Below are 15,541 nucleotides of genomic sequence, written 5' to 3'. Positions count from 1 at the left end.
GTTTTACAAGATACCCTTATTCCTCGAGTAATCCATGGCTTCTTTGTAGATTTTCCTCTAACCTTGGTAAGTTTTGGGGGAAAGCAGTGTTCAAATAAGGTAAGCACTTTATTAGCAAAAATGTTATATTTTTCATTCATGCCATGAGCACTGTAAACATCAGTCCAGTGAATGTCTCTGAGGAGTGTCCTAAAATAATCAATTTTTGGCTTACTGATTACCCTCTTGAGCTCAGATTTAACAGATTTTATATCCTGTTCAGTATTAACATTTAACAGAAGGAACTGCATGTCATGGTCTGAGAGGCCATTGGCTATTGGTTTTGTAATATAATTTTGTTCATTGGACTTTTCTATAAAGATATTATCAATGGCTGTTTGTGAGCAAGTGGCTATCCTAGTGGGGAACTTTACTGTGGGAATTAAGTTGAATGATAGTGTTACTAACTCAAATAAGTTCTTATTCGGAGAGTCTTTAAGGAAATCTACATTGAAATCACCAGCAACCACTATTTCTTTGTTTTTGGTTATTAAATGGGCCAGTACAGCTTCAAGGTGGTTTACAAACAGATTAAAGTTACCTGCAGGTGCTCGATATACACTTAATATTATGAAAGATTTTTTGTGAAAATCTAATTCTGTTGCACATGCTTCCATATGCTGTTCTAGGCAAAATTTATGAATGTCTATGTTCTTAAATTTATGACAGTTCCTGATGAATGTGGCAACTCCTCCTTTCTCCATTTCTGATCTACAAAAGTGAGATGCTAACCTAAACCCTGTAACACTTAAAAGTTCTATACCAGTGGTCACATGATGTTCAGAGAGGCAGATTATGTCAGCTGGGTTTGAAGACTCTAATTCATCTATGCATATAGTTAATTCATTAATTTTATTTCTCAGTCCTCGAATATTTTGATGCAATAAAGATAGCTGACATTTCACATTGTCTGAGTTAAAATTGGGTGGAGTTAAAATATCTGCTGACAGTTGAAAATTCTTAACCAATGGCTGTTTATGCTGATGTAATAAGCTGGAATTATGTTTTTTGATTTCTTTTTCAAACTGAAGGTTTGTCTCAGTTCTAACCTCTCTTAAAATTTGCTTTCTTTCTGTCCTCCCTACCCTAAAAAAGGGTCTTTTCTGAATCCTATAACCACTGGTATTTTACCACTCATGACAGCGCCTCCCCCCTTTAACTTTCCTGCTATTTCCCCAGCCAATTTACCCTTCCCCTTCCTGTTGAGGTGAAGGCCATGCCTAGTATAATCCCACCTACTGAGAGAATCAACATGAACCACACCAATGTGTGACCCCGCACCCGACATGAGCAGCCGTTCCAGCTCCAAATTAACTCTCTTGACAGAAGAGTTCAAATGAGGTCGGTCATGGCGCCCAAGAACAGATACAAACTCAACACTAGTATGCTTCGATGCTGATGCAATCTTCGCCAGGTCACACTCTATACTGTACCCAGGATTTCTGTCAATACTGTTACCTGCCCCACCCACTATAACCACGGTGTCTTCCTTAGTGAAATCTTTGCAAAGTGATCCTAAATCCTCTGTCACCTGCTCCAGACCAGCACTAGGTTTAAAAAAATTGGTGACCTGGTATTCTGATCCTAGTTCATCCTGCAAGAGTTGGCCAACACCTCTTCCATGGGAACTACCTAACAACAACACTTTCTTTCTCTTTTCTGATTTCCCTACATTCTTACTTTTCAATCTGCTGCTGAAAGTTTGTTGTGCCCTGTCTACACCTGCAACTGCTTGAGGCTCACCAGCTTCTAACTGAAGCAACAGGTCAAATCTATTTTCCACATTCACCATAAAGCTGTCAGACAAAGTTCTAGGCCTGTTCCTCCTGTTGCCTGTTGCCACTTCCCACCTCTCTTTACCCTTCTCCCTCCTTAACCTGTCAAGATCTCCCCTGGCCTTGTCTAATTCAGCCTGAAGGGCAGCAATTTTCCCCTCCTGTTCCAGTATCTTCCTATCTCTACTACAAATCCTACAAAACCACTGATGAGTCTCATTTACTTCCCCTATTCCCACGCCACTACAGTCACCCACATGGAAAAAACTACAGCACCCATCACACCAAAGCCCCGACCTAACAATTCTACGGCAAGTCAAGCACTTTTCACTCATGATAAACGTAATAGTTGATTAAGAATAAGTCAGTTAAATTACAGATAAACACGAAAATATGGTTACACAAATTTGGCCTATACGCAACTGTGTGTAAACAAAAACAAAAGTGCAAAGTTTCTGAAACAACAAGTTAAACTTTACGCTACTTTCCGGAAATGCTAGTTAAATAATGAAGAGGTAAGCTAAGTTAAATTGCTGGAGAGAGCAAGGAACAACTAAGCGAAATTCTATAGATTTGCTGCAGCAGAACGTAAACAAAAAATACGACTGTACGGTCTTTTCGCGTTTTCTGCTATATTACGTAAAGAAAAGTGAAACCTTTAATGGTACACTTAAACGGCACACTAATACACTTATTTACCACGTAATCAGTACTAATCTATATGTTTTATAATCTAAAATAACTTATCTTTACGAGAACACCAAAACTCGCGCTAGTCGCCTGGCTGCAGGGCTGCCAACCTCATTTTCTGTGGTCATTCTGGAAATATGGTATATATACAATATGTGTGTGTTTTTAATTTAAAAATACCAAAATGTAGAGGACATAACATATGCCATATATCCAGAATGGCCTCAGAAGATGCTCCAACAACATGTAAAAGTGATACATGTCTGCTGAAAAGTAGTCTTTGTTTGCAGAAAGTTGAAGACAAAGAAAGACCAAAACAAGAATTTATTGTGAGTGACTTTCCCTGTCATAACTAAACAAAAATAAGTAAAAGTTGTTTTTTCAACTAGCTGTATCAATAATGTTATCTGATATTGAAATTATATCTATTAGCCAAGTCAATAAAAGAGCTCACACACACAAAGGAGAAGCATGAAACAGCAGTGGTAAAACACAAAAGAAAAAGAAGAATCTTCATGTGGAAGACAGTTTGTGGTTCTTACATACATGGTATCCTGCAGACAGTGACCATTTGTGACATAATTTTGGGCACATGTCATGTTGAAGTATATTTTGGACTTGTAATAAATGCTCAATTGTGTGATCCATGGTTGTATATCCACAGACACACTGTTTGAAAATTGCTGGTTAGTTGGAACTCAGTTTGTTTACTATTAATTCATAACAACACTGACTGTAAAGTGTTCATTTTGTAAACAAAACAATAATCACAATTATTCGTTAGCCAACACAGTTAATGCATTGCCAACATAAAATTTCTAAACAAAATATGTAGCAGATTCCAATGGTAGACACATCTCATTGGAAAGATAGCTCGGTATTAACTACTCTCTGAGTTAAGTAGTCTTCTTAAAAATAGTGCTAAAGACATAATTTAAGTCAACAGGTTTTTTAAGTAACATTATTGTTGGCTGAAGACTGGATTAAAAAAATAAATAAGTTGCTGTTTTAAATGGTGTTCCTTAGAGAATGCCAGATGCTATTGATGCTCATGTAACTAAACTGGTTTTGCAAGCAGATGATGATATGGGCAAATCTGAAAATAAAAATAACTACATTTCCATTGTAACTGCCAAAATATGTGTCGATGTGTGCTGTTCTATAGTGACTATAAACAAATTTGTCAGAGGGAGATATGTGTAAGAAAATGAAAAACGAGTTGTGCAGTATCAAAGGAATGTTACGAGGTTTCCAGGTCCAGCACACAGTTTTTATCTGCCAGAAGGTTTCATGTCAGCGCACACACCACTGCAGAGTGAAAGTGTCATTCTGGAATGATGGTTCAGTTTACTGCTCATGATATTTCAACAGGTGTCTTTGTCATCTTGAAGGTGCTGCTTGCAGTTGTACATCTGCTCATTTTCTAGATTCCAATCAGGTAACCAGTATTTCCATCTTGTTTACTGTGTAGTAGCTCCATCTAATATAATACCAACAAGCAATAGAACCTGACAGTGCCAATGTACAGCATTAGTGAGAAGTGTTTGGGACTTGTCTTATTTCAAATATGAACACATGAGGTCAGTAGCAAGGAGGGTAAATTGAAGACTGATGGGATGAGGTAATTGTAGGAAAAGTGATGAATTTGCTAAGAAAAATATGTACAAGATAAAGTGCAACCTATTTTAGAGAACTTTTTGCAGTGTTCTGATTCCTTATTAAGTCAGACTAACTAGTTGTCAGAAGAAATCAGACGTCAATGTATAGGTCATAATACGTCAGTTTAGCATATTCAAAAAAATAGCAAAGCTTGGCAGTGAATTTAATTAAGAATTGTAGCATAACATGCAGAGTAAATTCAAGATTAGATTAGATTAGATAGGGATTAGTTTTTGTTCTTTAAATTTGTAATAAGTTCTCCAAGCATGTAAAATCAGTTGTAAAACAGGAATACGTAACATAATGTTACAAAAAAAGAAAAAAGAGCATTTTTATTTAAATTGGTTCCACAGATTATAAATGGAATTGTATTCATAGATGCAGAATAGGCCAAACTATAACAATGTTTTCATTTAAGAGGTAATAACAAACTTGCCACTAAACATTAATGGACAACACACTTAGGCTACAGCAGCCACAAATCTTCAAACAGAAAATCAGTTTATTTACATTTGTTCGCAGTATTGGACTGTAAACTGGCAGAAATCAGATTCTACATAATAATGTTTATTTGATATTATTATTATTATTATTATTATTATTATTATTATTATTATTAATGTATACACCAACTGGTTCTAACAACAGTGGAATAGTAGCCACACACCAGTAAATCATTTAGGCTGCTCTTAAAATGGACTCAATTAGAAGTTAAACTTTTTGCGGCTGCTGGCTAGTTACTGAAAATATGTGTTTCTGAATATCTGACACCCTTCTGGGCTAACGTAAGTATTTTTAAGATTATTCTTATTTCTAGGAATGATTCCATGAACTGAGCTGTTGGTTTAAAAAAGAATTATATTATTTATGGCAAATGTTATTAAGAAATTAAGTTCATTGGGAAGCAGCAGTTTAGATCCACTAGTACCATGAAAGGGGCTATGCAGGACATTTTTGAGCTCATGTCACAAATAATTCAGTTAACATAGAAATGATACCATATGAAATTATGCAATGAAAGCTAGTGAAGTGTGCTAGCTTTCTTATTATGACATTAGCTGAATCTGACAACATCCACATTTCAAATAAAGATTTTTTTAGGTGCTTCTGCAGTTCTGTGGTATGCATTCCCCCTGTTGGATTAATTGTCAAGTTATAGTCCTAAGAAAGTACACTAAACGCATTTTAAACAAATGAGGAGGGGGAACCATTTACAGATTCTGAACTGCATATTGTGTATCATTTCAGAGTTTAATGACCGAGAGTTCGCTAGGAACCATTTATTAATATTCGTGAAAATTTCATTAATCTTCCAGTTGGCCTGTTACTTATGCAAGGTCATTGGTATACACAAGAAGTAGGAGGGACTCTTAAGAGGAAACCCTGTGGGACAACACACAGAAATAGTTTTAAATTGGATGATGAGTGATAGATTAGTACAGGACTCTTTCCCACTGAGACCATTTTTTTTTTCATTTTTTCCTTCTCTATTCTGCCAGAAATACATTTCATGTTACACCATAATGTTCTAATATTTTTAAAGTTGAGAATGTGACTGTTCTGCTGCATTAATTGTATGCCAGTCTTAAGTACTACGAGGGAGTGGTAGGATATTTTAGGATACATACGGATGTATATCGGCAGTAGGGTTTTTAATTTTTTTGTCATTTCTCATGCAAATGGAATGTGGACGTGGGTGTCAAATACTGTACCCTCTGGCATGACCTTATAGAAATAACTTGTGAAGTGTAAAGAGTGTATCATAATTACTGACGCACAGTAGCACAATTGAATGTAAACTAAATTAGAAGCAAAATTATTTCAGGGAAGATATGTCCCTGAACGATTTTTTTTTTTCAGTCACTCCAGGTTTTAGTTAGGTAAATCGTAATGAGCCTGAAAATCTTTTGGAGATATTGATGGAAATAAAGTTGCTTTTAATGAACAAGGAGTATGATGTTTGCGGACAATGAAGTCGGCGAGAGCTAAGAACAAGAAATTCATAGTTACCTTACAAGCATTTCCTTTGCAGACCAGCGTGCACTGACATTGGCACGTTTCTGATTGTAGTACAGTATGCGATATATTTGCGGCAGATGCTACATACATGCATATGTAGGTGCAGACAAAGGATCTTTACAAGAACATTCAACAATGTTAACTATCATCAGAATTAAACCTAGTTTTGTAAGGTAGGAAAAGAAGCAATAATTTAATGCATGCCATGCTGAAACTCATGGTGAGAGACTACCTAGCTTACATCAACAAAACAGCTTACATCAACAAAACAAATAAATAATTCATCACTGAAAAAACCACTGCAAATAAAATGATAAATGAACGTTTTAGAAACATCATATACAATGTATGACACTGCACACTGGGAATGATAAGTGTAAAGTCCCATTACATAACAGAAAAGTTGTCCTACAACGTCCATGGAGCGAAAGAGCGCCAACAAGATCAATTACAGGTCACACTTGATATGTGATCACTTGCACTGATTTTGTTTAAGTAACTCGCCAAATGTGTAATTTGTAATACAGAGGATACTGTAGAGAACTGTTACCATTTGTTGACTTGCAAAACGATGCAAGGACATAAAACAGCTACTGAAACATTCTACTGAGGAATTCAAAATTGGCCCTTGGTCATATGTCAATGTCACCAGCATTAAATACATGAAATAAACACTGTAATAAAAAATTCTAGAGGTTAAATACGGGAAAAGGGTATCTCAGTTCATATATTTAGGCGAAATCATTGAAAAGATGCATAGAAGATACGGAAATACCCATCAAACTTGAAGAAAATCAATTTACAACTAGAGGTTAATCTTAAAAAAGACACAAAGGAGAACGAAATGCAGCCAAGAAAGCCTTAGCTCGAAAATGAACTGAACAAGGCACATAAAAGCTAAGAGAAAATACGGAAATTCAAAAAGTTAACCAACTTTTATTTTGATCCAATAATAAACGCTTGCTAAAATTCTATTCGCATATTAAAGAACGGAAACAACCAGGTTTTGGAATTTTATGTAACTTGCAGTAAAACAGCAACTGACTGTAAAATGTATTGTAACAGTGGAAGATGACTCGAGAGAAGCAGAATGAAGCTGGAAATGTTTGAGAGGACAATATTTAGGTATATAGTTCGTGACGGTAAGATAGAAAAGCAAAGGATCACTCGGCCTGAGGGTAGGAACAGAGCTCATTCTGAGAGAATGAAAGTAACACCGGCATGAAGAAGGAAAAAGGAAGCTGATATGGCATTTGTTGTGTAGTGTGTGTTCCAATAGAACCCAGTCATTAATAAGAACAAACCACAACAAATATACACTCTTAAGACAACAAAAACTATGCGCCACTAAGGTGATATGCCGATTGCTCACAGAACTGATATTCATACAGGTATTGAGGAAAACTGTGAAATCGTAAACTTTAGCGGCTGGTAGATGAATGTGTCACACCGCAACGGAATTTCACCACGCAGCTGGCAAGGATGGTAAACAGGGGACATGTCGATACCAGAGCACAAAGCCATTACGAATTTCGTTTCTGCGTACTCAGTTGGGTACTAATCATGTCTCACAGACTGGAGCGTAAAGAATAGTCAGCATTTGAGAGAGGACGTGTATGTGGGATCAAAGAAACCACTTGCAGCAACCAATGAATCGCTCGATATTTGAATAAGAGCGATGGTGCTATTCGACAATCTACGCAGGAATGGGTGAAACACTGGCGAACACAGCGTCAAGAAGGAAGTGGTTGAGTTAGAGAGATGGCGGAAAGTGAGGACCGAACAATCACCAGAGAGGCATCTAGAGCCTTGGGTTCATTTTTACCATCGATCTGATGACTACGAGGACCATCAATAGGCGGCTGACAGAAAGTGGATTGAGCACCCCCTTGAACTGACTGCCATTGACCTCTGTCCATCAAAAAGTCCATTTGCATCAGTGTCAGACATACATTCTGTCTGGAATTATTGACTGGAGTAGAACTGTTTTCAGTGACAAGTCCCTGACCAGTGTCTGGAAACGCCCCAGACAGTGGTGGATTACCAACCTGACTGTCGCCGGCCATACGGCTCAACAGCCAGGAGTGACAGTCTTGGATGCCACTTCATTTCATAGCAGGATCCTATTGGTTGTCATCTCCAGCGCCCTTACATTACAGCGGTATGCGGACAATCTTCTGTGCCCCGTTTTGTTGTCCTTCATGGCAAACCTACCCCGACTGACACGCCGAGAGTTCCTGCCGCTTGTCTTTGTGCTTGCCAAACCCTACCTTGGCCAGCAAGGTCATTGGACCTCTCCCCAATCTTGAGCGTTTGCAGTATTTTGGGCAGGGGCCTCCAACCAGTTTGGGATTTTGACGATCAAATGGGCTAACGATAAAATTTAGCACGATATCCCTCCGGAGGACACCTAACAAATCTCAAGTAATGCCTCCTTGCATTAGGGTCATAGGTGGACCAACTTGTTATTGACTTCCTCAATTTGCGAAGCTCTTCCCTTGAACAAATCATCCAATTTTTCAGAAATTGTTGTCTTTTGTTTGTTTATGCACCGATTTCCGTCTCATTCGGATCTGGGGCGAGGGGTGGGGTGGTGAGGTGCTGAATCAAAAATGAAAAAGACCTGTAACAATCTTTATTGGCCTCTGCGGCTGTCAGAAAACTGTTAATAATCATTTTGTCTACTTGCAGCAAGTATTAGAATAGCCACCGTAAGACAGTTATTGATCCAGACAGAACAGCACCTCAAAACATTTTTAAAAAATTTTAAAATTTTGCACATGTGATTTTTAAAAAATTTCATTTACAGTTTGAAAAACTGGAGGCAACGTATGCAAGTGAAATACTGCTTAGACTAAACATTCAAGCAACAACTGATAAATTACAGAAAGTTGATAGAAGAATATTTCGAACAGCTATCAATTAAATATCACGTTAATGGTCGGCTAAGACTCTTGCACAATTCGGTGGTTGATCAAGAAAGTAAATCCATTTTTGATACAATACGAAACAGAAGGGGCGCATTTTTTGTTACATTTCTCGCTTACCGAAAACTAGACTCCTGAAACACCTTTTGGAACAGTAAGACAAAAAACAATTCTTTTAAAGAAGTATAAATGGATACAAAAGAAATGAACATTAACAAACATCAAACAGGATACAGAAGAGAAGCTGCTGCTAAAGAACAAAGACATACGACTGAAATTCAAGACATGGAAGAAATACGTCATGTCTGCAGAAGAATTATCTACCAAATCATTTCGAATCAAGAAGTTTTGGGAAGTAAGAAATGGTTGACTGCTAAGATCTAAACTTATTCATTGCAGAAATGTTTAATTTTAGTGCTCCAATGTGATCGTAAACTCTGTAAATAAACAAATATGCTACGTAAAATTCAGAACTGAAGTAAGGAATTAATCTTTAAAAACATTTAGTTGCAACTCTCAGAAATTCTCTAAGAAAACAACTATGAAGTTTTCGGCAGTCTTTAATATGCTAAAGCAAGCACGATGTTTTCGACAGACCGTGTGGCTGTGTGATACAATGCTCGCCTGCCACATAGGGGTTTAGGTTCGACTCTCGGATGATGTAAATTTTTAAACAGAGGTGCCAGTCCTACTTGTAATACCGTGAAGTTTGAAACACATAAAGATGGAAAAAAGTCAATAGTGCTTGAGACTGGCAATCAGTTGTTCGAGTCTTGTTTCGATCATCATTTTTTTCTTTTTTCGTTCAGTTCGAATACCTACGTCATTTGCATACCAAATTCACGCAGTAGATGTTAACTAACAGATATCCAATTATTGTTATAGAAAATGCACGTTCTTATTTATAATTGCATATCACACACAAAAATCCAGTTTTCATTGCGAATTCTTAATTACTGACCTTTAATAAAAGATTGTGAGAGGGTGCAGGGCACTCTCGCTTCTAATTCAATGGTATGCCGCTTCATGTTCTTAGGGAATGTGATCTTTATTGCAAGGGAAGGAATAACAGTAAGCTTTACCTGCGTTCAAAGGAATAGGGCGATGATTTAAACGACTGCAGTAAAAGCACACGGCGACGGTGGGCCGAGGGAAGCTCGTATTTTCTGCAGAACCTGGGGGAGACATTTCCTGACGACTGAGGTCCACGGTCTCATTGTGCAGGCACGTTGGTTGATGCCAGTTGGGATGCAGCTGCGTCCAGGTAGACTGACTAGTGCCGAGAAGTCGCCACTGCAATGGCAAGCACATTGTAGACTGGCAGTAAAGCAGAGGATGGGCCCTAGTTAGTCTGGAAGCGGACAAAACAACTGTGAGCATTCTGCGAATTTCCGTGGGACAGGCCCACTGGTGCCCAGACGTCCAGACTCTGTTACAAAACATATTTGTGAAAGCACAAGTCTTTTAGCAAGTTTATGGCTGTTCTTTGGAAACTTTGAAATGGACACAACAGGGGAGATAACAAGCTTTTGTGGAGGGATGTAGTTCCATCCTGGTCATGTTGTTAGCAAAAGACATGGCAAACGCGTGGGAAAGAGGCCGCGAAGCTAAATCTTTTATCCTTTTCTCCCAAGTAACTTTAAAGTCTCTGACTGGTCAAATCTGTGTATGCAGAGAAAAGGTCACTCTCCCAGTTTCGAATGCTGGGCTCCAGCTCGTGATTGGCTTGTGCTAAGGTGGGGGAAGTCTAAGATGTAAATGTGCTTTGCTACCGAGCTGAGAAGGAAGTGGACAGAAATGAAGTAAAGAACTGCAAGTCTCTACCTAAATGGTGAGACTTGTGTCCTTTGCTAGTGTGCCACTTAGAGCCTGTCCAGTCACCTTCAGAACCATCAGAGGTACTGCTTCTACCATCACACACACAGCAAGTGATGCGTGGGTGTACTTACTTGTCTTGAGTCGGCTGTCTAAACATTTGACATATTCCGTCATGCATAGTCGTGGCACGTGGCAGTCCAGCAAACGGGTTCACCTGCACACTGGAATCCACCGGGGTTTCAGAGGCTCATAGCAAAGTACCTGTGTTCCGAATTAACTAAACGCGAGACCGCATATTTGCATTTCTGGGCGCACGCCATTAATAACAGATTGCGACCGTCCATGACTTCAGCCGCCGAAAGCATCGTGGTCTGCCGCCCTGACCAGCAGGAGGATAAGGTATTCCCCGCTACAGCGCAGGGCTCCATTATATGTTTCTCAGCACCCTGTTCTTTCGAACCATATTTTTCTTTTTGGAATGGTACAATATAGATGCTTAATGGTGGCGTAGTTTTTGAGCTATAACCGGGATCCACGTGTTGTTGTTGTTGTTGTTGTCTTCAGTCCGCAGACTGGTTTGATGCAGCTCTCCATGCTACTCTATCCTGTGCAAGCTTCTTCATCTCCCAGTACTTACTGCAACCTACATCCGTCTGAATCTGCTTAGTGTACTCACCTCTTGGTCTCCCTCTACGATTTTTACCCTCCACACTGCCCTCCAATGCTAAATTTGTGATCCCTTGATGCCTCAGAACATCTCCTACCAAACGGTCCCTTCTTCTTGTCAAGTTGTGCCACAAACTCCTCTTCTCCCCAATTCTATTCAATACCTCCTCATTAGTTATGTGATCTACCCATCTAATCTTCAGCATTCTTCTGTAGCACCACATTTCGAAAGCTTCTATTCTCTTCTTCTCCAAACTATTTATCGTCCATGTTTCACTTCCATAGATGGCTACACTCCATACAAATACTTTCAGAATCGACTTCCTGACACTTAAATCTATATTCGATGTTAACAAATTTCTCTTCTTCAGAAACGCTTTCCTTGCCATTGCCAGTCTACATTTTATATCCTCTCTACTTCGACCATCATCAGTTATTTTGCTCCCCAAATAGCAAAACTACTTTACTACTTTAAGTGTCTCATTTCCTAATCTAATTTCCTCATCATCACCTGACTTAATTCGACTACATTCCATTATCCTCGTTTTGCTTTTGTTGATGTTCATCTTATATCCTCCTTTCAAGACACTGTCCATTCCGTTCAACTGCTCTTCCAAGTCCTTTGCTGTCTTTGACAGAATTACAATGTCATCGGCGAACCTCAACGTTTTTGTTTCTTCTCCATGGACTTTAATACCTACTCCAAATTTCTCTTTTGTTTCCTTTACTGCTTGCTCAATATACAGATTGAGTAACATCGGGGAGAGGCTACAACCCTGTCTCACTCCCTTCCCAACCGCTGCTTCCCTTTCATGCCCCTCGACTCTTATAATTGCCATCTGGTTTCTGTACAAATTGTAAATAGCCTTTCGCTCCCTGTATTTTACCCCTGCCACCTTTAGGACTTGAAAGAGGGTGTTCCAGTCAACATTGTCAAAAGTTTTCGATCCACGTGTATGAAGTCAGATAAAGTGATTAGTGTTCCAGTTAGTGTCGTGTGTCGATCCCCAGCTGATCACTTTGACTACCATGGACCCCAAGTTAGTGAAAGCTTTTGTCATATAAAATCGACGTTTCTTTAGTCGTTTTTGTTGTCTTGTGATGTTAAGAATGAACAAATCTATAGTCATTTAGATCACAACTTCTCTCTGAGTTCTGATTAACAGTACCTTCCTATTTTATCATTAAAGTCTAGATTTGAAACGTAAGTAGAAGGCTTTCAATTGTTTAAACTAAACAATTGCAATTTAAATTCTGTTTCATCCTTATGTACTATACGCTTCGTGGAAATGTTCATGGAACATGCACCTTTTTCTATAATTTTGGCAGCGCTGAGAATCGAACTTGCGCCACACACGTGGTAGGCGAGCATTCTATCACACAACCACAAGACCTGCCGATAAAAATTGACCTTGCTTTAGCATATTAAAGACTGACGAGAAACTTCAAAGCCGATTTCCTCGAAAATTTTTGAGAGTTGCATCGAACCGCTGCTGCTGATTGATATTTGCATTCTGAACTCCGCTTACCATAAATACAAATGCGTTCCACTTGTAGGATAAATATATTAGGTTGGTGCGTAACTTCATAGCGTTTTTCCATAAGCTTAACAAACACAACAGTTACACATAACAGAGTCATCAATAATATGAAGGGCTTATTCCAATAGTGGTACAAGTCCATTACCTCCACTTTTGTGCCTACAAATCTTCTGAAATTAATGATCCAAAGAAACAGAAAGAAAGTTTCATCTCTAGCAAGAAGCCATATGCTTGAATATTTCTGGTATCTCAACTGCAGATGCTCATTTGACTTTAGGACTCTGTATCTCAAAATGAACAAAAATGCACTTTTACCACTATTAAAATAAGCCCTTTGTATATTCCCCTTCGCCATCTATAACAGTCTGTCAGCGTTGAAGTAACTTTTCGATTCCGTGATTGTAGAAATCACGTGGTTATGACGCGAAAAGCTCGTAGAGCCATGTTCGGAGCTCATTTTCGTCGGGGAAGGAAGTTCCTTCAAATGGTTCAAATGGCTCTGAGCACTATGGGACTTAATATCTGTGGTCATCAGTCCCCTAGAACTTAGAAATGCTTAAACCTAACTAACCTAAGGACATCACAAACATCCATGCTCGAGGCAGGATTCGAACCTGCGACCGTAGCAGTCACGCGGTTCCGGACTGGGCGCCTAGAACCGCTAGACCACCGTGGCCGGCTGGAAGTTCTTGATGGTTGTTGGACAGAGAGCGGAAAAGCTGAAAATCTGACGAAGCAAGATCAGGTGAATAAGGTGGGGGTGGAATGACTTCCCAACCTAATTTCTTTACAGTGTTTTTTATCAGGCTAGCAGAATGTGGGTGGACGTTATCGTGGAGTAGTACAACTTCACACAGTCTTCCTGGTCGTTTTCTTGGATTTCGCCTGCAAGCCATCTCAGTTGCTGACAGAAACGTCAACACTGATGTTTAGACTTCGATGGAGCAATTCGTAGAACTCCACACCGTCGCTGTTCCCACAGATGTGTAACATCGTCTTTTGTGGATGCGCACCGATCTTTGTACGGGGAGTTGCTGCTTTGTTTAGGCTCAGCCATTCCTTCTTTCTCCTTATGTTAGCATAAAAACACCTTTTCTCGTCACCAGTAGCGGTACAGGATAGGAATGGTTGGTGTTGTTCACGAGCCAATTGATGACGAGGAAGCAGAGGTACACATATGGTCACCTGCTGATTATTGTGATTTTGGCTTTGAGCATGCGGCCCTCTCACACCCGATTTTTGATCGTTCCTCATGCAATACAAACATCGCACGATGGTGGAATTATTTATTTATTTGTTTTGCGTTCCACACCCAGACTACAGAATACATGTTTAAACTATACAAAAAGCAACAAGGCACACAAATATAAACAACTGCAACATAAACATGGAATTTCGTAGACAATCTTTGGCGTTGTCTGTTGTTATTACGTGGATGACATTGAGACGTCCTTCGGGAAAATCATATACATCAAAAATTTTGGTCTTATGTCAAAGCGGTAGGTGGATCAAAACAAAATGTCCAGACACTCTGTGACCAAAATGGTACTGAAACAGAGGATGACAACTAAAGGCCGGAGCACTAAATGTCTTTTTCCAAAGCTGTTTCACAGAGGAAGACTGCACTGTAGTTCCTTCTCTATATGGTCGCACAGATGAGAAAATGGTAGATATCGAAATAGACGACAGTGGAATAGAGAAATAATTAAAATCGCTCAAAAGAGGAAAGGCCACTGGACCTGATGGGATACCAGTTCGATTTTACACAGAGTACGCAAAGGTACTTGCCCCCGTTCTTGCAGCGGTGTACCGTAGGTCCCTAGAAGAGCGTAGCGTTCCAAAGGATTGGAAAAGGGAATAGGTCATCCCCGTTTTCAAGAAGGAACGTCGAACAGATGTGCAGAACTATAGACCTATATCTCCAACGTCGATCAGTTGTATTATGTTCGAGTATAATGACTTTTCTGGAGACTAGAAATCTACTCTGTAGGAATCAGCATGGGTTTCGAAAAAGACGATCGTATGAAACCCAGCTCGCGCTATTCGTCCACGAGACTCAGAGGGCCATAGACACGGGTTCACAGGTAGATGCCGTGTTTCTTGATTTTCGCAAGGCGTTCGATACAGTTCCCCACAGTCGTTTAATGAACAAAGTAAGAGCATATGGACTATCAGACCAATTGTGTGATTGGATTGAAGAGTTCCTAGATAACAGAACGCAGCATGTCATTCTCGATGGAGAGAAGTCTTGCGAAGTAAGAGTGATTTCAGGTGTGCCGCAGGGAAGTGTCGTAGGACCGTTGTTATTCACAATATACATAAATGATCTTGTGGATAATATCGGAAGTTCACTGAGGCTTTTTGCGGATGATACTGTGGTATATCGAGAGGTTGTAACAATGGAAAA

The sequence above is a fragment of the Schistocerca piceifrons genome, chromosome 6 (genome assembly GCF_021461385.2).
Source record: "Schistocerca piceifrons isolate TAMUIC-IGC-003096 chromosome 6, iqSchPice1.1, whole genome shotgun sequence".
NCBI lineage: Eukaryota > Metazoa > Arthropoda > Insecta > Orthoptera > Acrididae > Schistocerca > Schistocerca piceifrons.
The sequence above is the reverse complement of the archived record's forward strand: the minus strand, read 5'-3'. Positions refer to the sequence as shown.